Consider the following 8639-nt stretch of genomic DNA (forward strand, 5'->3'; position numbering starts at 1 on the left):
AGCTGGATTGTGGTACCTCTGCAGTGCTGCCGCCCGCGCTGGCCTGGAATCACCGCAGATTTATAGATATGGAATAATTCTTCTCTGGTCACAAGGCATGGAGAGAAAGATCTGTGTGTCTGGATCATGAATGCTTCCAGCTAGGTTGCAAAAATACTTATTACTTGCCTTGATGGATTCCTTGGGCATTAATTTATTAATGCTCACTGTGTGTTTTCCACCAAATATTTCATGGCTAGCAACTTCCCATGAATATTTACCATCTGTATTCCAGACTATTTCCCTTCTAAGGCAAACGTTTCCTTACACTACATTTTGCTGTCTGATGTGGAGGGCTAATGGTGTTTTCAAAAGAAAAATGGGCATAGAGCTCTATGAGAATATTATGAGGAATGGGCTTTTTTTTTTTTTGTTCTATTGAATTCTTCAGAACTTTAATTTCAGATAATTTTAGAAAAAAGAAACCTCAGGTGCTAGTCATTTGTAGCCTTGTTCAAGGGGCTGTATGCTAGCAAGTGAGATTTCCTATTCATTTATGGAAGGACTACAGAAATACAGCTGAAGGGATTTATTTTTTTTTCTTTTAATTGAGAAAGAAATACTGAGAGCTGATCCCTCACACACACAACGGGTCCGAAAGAGCTTTTATTACTATGCTATTGCACTGCAGACCACAAGATTGCAGTTCTTCCTCCCTTCCTCAGACAACCCCACCGGGGAAAAGGCGCTGACTACAAGGTGCGGTCCTCCAAACACGGAGGATGAGCAGCCTGGATGGGTGAGCTGTTATTAATATGTATGGCAATTAATGTGTGAGACAAATAATTAAAGGCTAAAGTAGTCCAGCTAAGTAGGTGATATGAAAAACAATATTTTTTTTTTTCTCCTGGTGGCTGAATCAGACTTCTCAGACCTTTCACCTTTCTGTGGACGGTTCCCATCAGGTTTCTGACCATTAGCATTTTCCAGTCCCCTTCTGCAATGACCTTGAAGACCAAAGCTGGAGATGCCATTAATAATAGTTCAGATCTATTAGATTATTTCAGTTTTGCAGAGCAAATGCTAATTAAGTCCTTGGCCCTGGCAACCCTCATGGCATGCATTCTTTGATGTAAGCAGGAACAGAATTACCTTAAACATCACAGCGGGTGATGGATCCCTAAGGGTTGGAGCACGGAAAGCAGTTGGGGAGCTGTCAAGAAAAATGCCAAAAGCCCCAAGGTTTGCAGCAGCCTTACATCTTGGGGGTCCCCAAGGAGCAAAAATCTTTCACTTCCTCTAAGAGCAGCTTGCTTCAACAGCACTCCTCAAACTGGGATGTGATATAAAAGTATGAGCTAACCCGCCCTTCCAGGGGGTGTTTTAGCCCAAATGTTTTCCCTCTTTCCCTCTTTTTCTCTTCTCCCAGATATGCTCTGTCCTTTCTCCTGCCACCTCTCTTCAGTTCTGCGATACGGAGATTCGATGCTTTGTGGGCCACTCTCCATCATACCCCACGCGAGCGCTGCGGCCGTGTACCAACCCCAGGTGACAAACGGGACACGGACATCTCCGCACTGCAGAAGCAGGAGAGAGCACAGGGCAGTGCGGTGAGTGGGAGGGATGCGACGGGGACTGCGTGGCACCTGGAGCCTGGTGGCCCCCACGTGTTAGCGAGGCTTTGCTCTGCTCTTTCCCCTCCACCTACGAGATGTTACTGAGAGGGAAGCTCGTGTCCTAGTTTCTGCCTCTTGGTTTCTTTTCAGAGCATGTTTTCTTGCAGGAACGGGGCAAACCTCTCTGAAACTTCAGTGATGCTTCTGGCAGGGGATGTTACTTGCTCGTGCAGCAACCTTTTTCTTTTTCTTCTGCTTCTATATTACATTGTTTGGGCACATTACTGCTAAAATTTCTTCCCTTCCTTCCTGCAAGAACCTCTCCTCTGTTTATCACCACTATTTTTGCTGACCCTGTACACTGTCTTTCTCTCCTACCTTTAGACCGGTGCTCAAAGCTCAAGGGACCTTCATGCTATTGCTGAGTGTGAAAATCATCACGCTTAGAGGGGAGAAAGCACACACATTTATCTATCACTGTGCCAATTAAAAAAGCACCATGGGCAGGGACTGCTAGCCCCCAACTCCCAGTCACACTCACCCACTGCGTCATCTCACTTGCACATGGGCCACGGCCTCGAGACCCGAGTGAGGTCGCCAGAGGATGCTGCCCCTTGGCAGTGGGCTCCATCTCAGCTGAAATACCAAGCTGCTCCTAATTTCTGGATCTGTTTCTTAGGGTTGCTGGTTCCCACTGACACTAAGATACACACCTCCTTCCAGTGCATTTTTCATTACTCAGTCTCAAAGAGATTTAAAAGGGGGGGGTCACTAAGTGCCTTCTACAGAGATGGAGCTAAGAGAAGAATGAGAATTAGGAAGGAAACGAGCCTTAGGAGTCTTGTGCCCTGCCCATGAGGAAACGTTTCCATCTGTTTTATGGGGAATCAGCCGTAGATACTCAACCAGAGAAGCTGTTCCTGTTTCTTTTATCAGTGCTGGCGTATTTGCAGTACTCTGCTGGCACAGCCCTTGGGAATTACAGGCGGATCCTTTCCAGCACAGTGGGAACAGGCGCATCACAGGCTGCATGCTCCTGTCTAGAGGCTGTTGGCAAACCACAACTCGTAGTCAATCAAGGCAGGATTTTATAACCACTTCTACCCCCACCCCTTTCTCACGTCTCTCATTTTCATCCCTGCTTTTCAAAGCGGGATGATTCACATGGTACAGTAACCTACATTTGGCTTGGCACCGTTTTGGGGCTAAATATAAATGACAGAGTCACCCTGTTCTTCCTCCTTGATTCATTTTGCTGTTTTTTGTTGGGTTTGTTTTTTTTTTTTTTTTTTCCAGACATAGAGTGTCTGGGTGCCTCATGAGCTCAGAGAAAAGCAGGGAGGTTAAAAGACATGTGCTGATATCCTGCACCATGTTTTTAATCTGGGTCTGGTCCAGGGCTGAGCTGGCTGCTAAGATCAGCTGGGTGCTGGTGTGGCTGTTGGAGGTCTGCTTTTTAGAAAACCCGAAGTGCTTTCTTTCCAGCAGTTATCTCTCTCTGAGTTGTTTCAAATTGAGAGCCTAAAAATAAAGACAAATGAAATCACAGTCATTCTGCGGTAGATAGTCTGTTCCCATGGGATGTCAGTGGCTGCCACGTTTCTGTGTGTGTGGAATGGTTCTGCTGTTATCTTTTGCACCTCTAGCATCAGATTCTACACAGAAGTGTATCTTTTTTCTTCCCCCCCCCCCTTTTTTTTTTTTTTTTTTTTTTTTAAACAAACAGGGACCGTTTCTTCTTTCATCTGAAACTGCAGGAGCCTCCTTTGTTTCAGCAGCTGCCCATGGGGAAACACTGCCCTGTGTGCCCTGAGTCTCATGCCTCAACAGAAAATGACCCAGCAACAGCAGCGCGGAGCAGAAGAGTCCAGCTGATCTCCCCCCTTCCCCCTGAGAAACAGCCTCAGCGGTCACCGTCTTGGGGGGACGGCAGCTGTGCTGCTAAAACAGCTTTATTGACTCCGGGCGTGATCGACCAAGGGCCGCCCGCCTCCAGGACATCACCTCTCGACAGCCTCTCCCGTACATCCTCATAAAGGCTGCGCGGCCATGGGGAGCAAGGCGAGGAGCACAGGTGCTCCCCAGCCCCTCCGCCTGCTCAGCGATTGATACGGCATTGCAGGGGGGGTCTTGATGAGAAATCTGTTGGTAAAAGTGATGTTTCACTAATGGCAAGCACGGTACCCACCAGCATCTTCAAAGGGAATTCAACCTCTGGCTTGTAGCTGGTAATATTCATCTCGGATAAGGGGAAAAGACGGGGTGAGGTGTGTGTACAAACAGCATCTATCAGATTTTTCTTATTTCTGGCAAAGTCTTTAAAGCAGTCAGACACAACCGCAGGTGTAAAATGATATTACTGGAGATGAGGATCAGACCCTGTGGACTCTGAGTCACTAAGTGCCTGTGTTTTGCCTGAAGGCAGCTCTGTAGTCATGAAATGGAGAGCGGGGAACGCTGCACGCCATCCTGCAGACCCCCAGTCTTGGCGCCTGTCCCCGCTCACCCTGCGGGCTTTGCCAGCCCTGCTCACCCGGATGTGTCGGACCTTGTGTCTGGGAAGATGTCTTTCCACCAGCCCCGTGATGTGCAGCTCATGTTTGGGATGTGTAGGGTCAAAGGAGATGCAGGAAAGGACGTCAACTTTGCTCGCAGTTTGCTTGCCTTCTGCTTTCTCTGCAGGTGCCTGTTGAGAGATGGATGGCTCCATTTTTAGGACACTGAGCTCTGGTTAAGGAGGCTGAGGTTTCATTCTCTATTCTGTTTGACATGTTCTTTGGGATAAAGTAAATTCTCTGCCTGTAAAATGCAGGTAACAGTAATTTTCTCCTTAGAGAGTTACCATGAGGAGAAATGCATGAGACAGTGTTGGACCCCAGATGCCCTGGAAGGTGCTGAGTCCTGCTTGCTTTTACGAGTTCCCTGCACAGCCCATCACAGCTTTACGGTAGATCTCATTTCTGTAGATTCTCACCACTTGAAATATTACAGCATGGGTCAGGCTAAAACTTTTTTTTTTTTTTTGAGCTTTCCCAGCTGAAGTGGTTTATTGCTTTCTGGAGCAGACCCTGCCCCATCCCATTCATCAGCAATGTCTCAGCCATCCGCAGTGTGCTGGCCGCAGCGACAAACCCGTCTGCAGGAAGGCTCCAGGGCTGGCACCCATTCAGAGAGACTTCGCCTGTGAGCGCACAGGGGCACAAATAAACGACCGGTAAGCCAGGACAGAGGAAGAAACAGGCACAAGATTGAATTCAAGGTAGTGTTTCTGTCTCTCTTTTGCAGCCTGGCTTGCGTTGTACCATCTGCCTCTCCTTTTCCACCAGGTCCTGAGCATCACATGGAGTTTTCCTTTCTTGAAACTTCACAGCTTTTTTTTTTTTTTTTTTCCCATCAGACAAGATTTGCCCTGGCTGTACTGCTGGCCCTCATCTTTTACTAAATAACTGATATCGAGAGGGCCTGAGCAAGCCGTTCTCCCCACCTCTGACCCCGGAGTCCCCCCTGCCCAACTCTGCCAAGGCGGTGCCTCGATGCGCTGTGGCTCTCTGGCCCGTTGGGAGGGGAGTAAGACTGTCCTCATCGCAACAACAGCTGTGCAGAAGCGAGAGGTCAGTGCTTTCAGCTAGCGCTAACAGCCTTCGAAAGCTGAGGGGTGGGAGAACAAACAATTCTACAAACTTTTTGATTGACTTCATGGTCTTGTGGGCAGATCTCAATGCTATTCACTGACAATATTGATCTTGATGTCCGGAGCAGATGGGCACAGCAGGTAAGGTTTTCAGATGAATGCAGGAGACAGACCAGTGCCCTGATACCAGGGGATGACTGTCACCTCAGAACCCCACTACGAATTTAGGATCAGATTCCCTGAAAGCATAAATTTGCTCAGTTCCTCTGAGGGCAGATTTGCTGAGGGAGCAGATGCTTTGCTGGTGTGAATCAGCTTGGTTTGCAAATCTATTACGGTTCCAAGGACTTCGCAGTTTTATGTGAGGGGAAGATCAAGCCCACATGGACCCATTTCTGTAAGCTGCCAGTCTCTCTGAGTCTTAAGTTTTGGATCAGGCTCTGCACCCATAAACTCCTTAAGGAGAGCAGCAGCCGAGCCGCTACTGCGGAGCCGCAGCTCAGACGTCACCGCCCAGCCTGGTGGCAGGTCCCCAGAAGAGCCGCCGGCTGCAGCCAGCATCATCCATCATCCGTCAGACCTCACCCAGGAACAAACTTCCCTCAGCTCCCTGCCGCCTTCCTGGCGTGGGCTGTCAGGAAAGCAAAAGCCTCCTGCGCAGGGAGAAATCTCTGTTATTAAAGGTCTTGCCTGCTCTTTAGGCATGCTGCCCTTTCTGAGCACTGCTGCTGAGCTGATGTATTATTCTCATTCCCCTTCCTGACCTAACATGCCGTTGGCAGGGAGTTTTCTTTATTGCGCGTCACTCGGTGAGAAAGTTGGTCTTGGATGTGCATCAGCTCTCATTAATCACAACAGCTCAGTCCCCTCTGTGCTGTAGCCTGGGAGCTGATTGCCATTTGCTTTTTTTCTTTTTTTTTTTTTTTTTTTTTTTTTGGTATGCTATCCAGAGACTGGAGCCCTGGGACCTCCCAAGCTCAGGACAGAGCCTGGTGAGACGATGTCTGCTCGGGGCTGCGTCAGCGTGCCCTGCGACGGGAGACACACCCGTGACAGCACCAAGGACACTGGGGAAAGAGGAGAGGCATCTGCCAGGGAGAACAGGAGCTGGGGAGCAAGGGGGTGTCTCCGTTTTAATCTTCCCTCACTTGGTTGTGGAGCAGATTTTTCCTTTTATAGGGGCAAACTCAAGCAAATAAATAAATAAATGCACCTTTCCCTTTCTGTAAGATTAAATGCTTTCGTGTAATTGTGCATTAACCTTTGGTCCTGCATTAGGCTGCTCTTGCTTTGCGCCCTTCATGCTTTTAAGCCAGGATTGCAATTAGCCAAAGTGGCTCTTGATGGCCTTCCAGGCAACCCTGTCCCGGGGGACGCATTCCCGAGGGGAGGTGGATCACGGCTCTCACCGCTTGCCGGAGGCGCCGGGCCCGGAGGAGGCTGGAGAAGGAGGCACCTTCTCCGCAGGCTGGGGCTAAATGGACAGGAGGGGGTTCGAGGTGGCTTTCAGGCTGAAAAGCTTCCTGCTCAGATGCACTTCTTTGCTGAACTCCCACTCCCACAAATTAGATTACGAGAGTGCAGGGACCCTCCCTTGGGTCTTGATGTGCAGCAGGGATATTTATAGGAAAAGCTTTTTAATAGCCTGAGCTGGAAAATCTGGTTTAAAACTAGTCCATCCCCAGATAATTAAATAACCCAGCTACGACTCAGAATATTGATCAGGCACTCGAGCATCCTCCCACCCTCTGTTCTGCAGGAGGCAGAAACCAGGCGCCGGAGCCACTGAATCTGGGAATTGCCAGGGCAGGATGTGGTCCAGGGGCTGCCAGGGGAATTGGTGGCAGGTCCCTCCTTTTCTGGGTGTAAGCGGTGGCCGGCCAGGTGTCACACAGCAAGGTGGACCATAGCTGCTGGGTGATGGCATGACCTGCGTGTCCCGAAAGGAATTCTCATGGGAGAGGTTTTCCTGCCACTCCCAAGCACTTCAGTGCATGCAGCACCGCGCTCACAGCAACTGATTGTGGCTGGTTTCATCCACTGACTTTTAAAATAGTCTAGCTTGACTTAAACCTCACATTGCCTGCTTAAAACATGGTTTAAAAAAAAAATCACACAGGGATTTTTATGGGATGTTTTCTTCTCAGACATCATCTCTGTATTTGCTAGTTATTCTGGAGAGCTGCTTACTCCCAGAAACATCAGCTTCTCTGAAAGCCCATGTAGACAAAAATAAGTGAATAAAACATTCAACATTTCAAATTTTCTGTTTGAAATGTGTTTTCTTTTTTATTATTATGAAGCCTGTTTAAAATAAAGCTGCTCCTAAATGACTTTTCTGTTTTAAAATTTAGCTTCATTGATTCATGCCAAGGAGGTAAAAAAATAAAAGTCAAGGTAAAAGATTGTTTGCAAATACCACTTCCAGTTCTCACACAGCTATTTACCAAGTTAAATTAACTGCCAGCCTCACACATTAGACTCTGTATCCTTTGGTAATCTGAATTTTTATTTGGTATTAAATGTTAATCACCAGAATTGATGTTCACATTTTAATATTTCTTTTCATTATACAGGCTCATGTACGTTCACTTGCACACAGGAATGCTATATTTCTATCGGTGTACAATGTGGCATAAACACCATAATGCACTTTGTATTCTTTAGGGCACATATTTGCAAAGGATAACACAAAAATGCAAATCTCTTTTTGTCAAGAAACGCTGTGCTTGGTCCAGGTGCTTCTGATATCAGAGATTTTTCATAAATATTAATGCAAGTTGGGTTCAGTCATCAGCATGGGGAGCATATAGAGCATGAAAAAATAAATTTGTTTGCAAAATATGCAACCTAATTTTGGCTCTGGTTGTTGAAAACGCAGGGATTACTGTCAGGGACAGAAAGTGAGTGGCAGTGCAGTGAGTTCATACCTATCACGAAAAATGGGATCTGTACTTTGGAGCCTGCACCTAATTTTTTTTCCATATCACACATGAAAAAAAGAGAAAATGTATGAGACCTGTTCATCTGCCACTTTGCGTTTTAGGCTTCTGACAGAAAGGAGCCTCTTACCGGTCTGTTTTCTACAGGCAGTGGATTCCAACTGGTATAGAAATACAGATATCAGAAAGTGTTTGTGTCAGGCTTTGTGCTCCTTGGCTTTCTTTTGTGTGCAAAAATATCTCTGATTTTCTAAGGAAGCAGGCTGGGTCAGAGGCACCTTGACCTCTACAGAAAAGAATTGCTTAGTCCACACTTACCTTGCCTGGAAAATCTAATGGGAAAGACCAACGTTCAATCACAGTAACTGCTTACCTCGCTCCCAACCACAGTAAGATCTCGAAGGTCAAACTGCAGCTTGCTATGCTGCTTTTTTTTTTTTTGTAAAGCCAGAAAACAAGCAGATCATGATG

The 8639-nt window shown here is 47.2% G+C and overlaps 1 long non-coding RNA gene across 2 annotated transcripts; it reads left to right on the plus strand.

The window, feature by feature from the left end:
• The first annotated feature begins 1414 nt into the window (after positions 1 to 1414).
• LOC147597379 (uncharacterized) lies at positions 1415 to 6450 on the plus strand. 2 transcript variants are annotated; one of them, XR_015261224.1, is made up of 3 exons: positions 1415 to 1589; positions 4623 to 4854; positions 6177 to 6450. It is a non-coding gene; the product is annotated as an uncharacterized LOC147597379 (long non-coding RNA). The 2 variants fall into 2 exon arrangements; XR_015261223.1 differs by lacking the exon at positions 1415 to 1589 and having other exon boundaries at positions 4331 to 4854.
• Positions 6451 to 8639: the final 2189 nt, after the last annotated feature.

The sequence above is a fragment of the Chlamydotis macqueenii genome, chromosome 27 (assembly GCF_036417535.1).
Source record: "Chlamydotis macqueenii isolate bChlMac1 chromosome 27, bChlMac1.mat, whole genome shotgun sequence".
NCBI lineage: Eukaryota > Metazoa > Chordata > Aves > Otidiformes > Otididae > Chlamydotis > Chlamydotis macqueenii.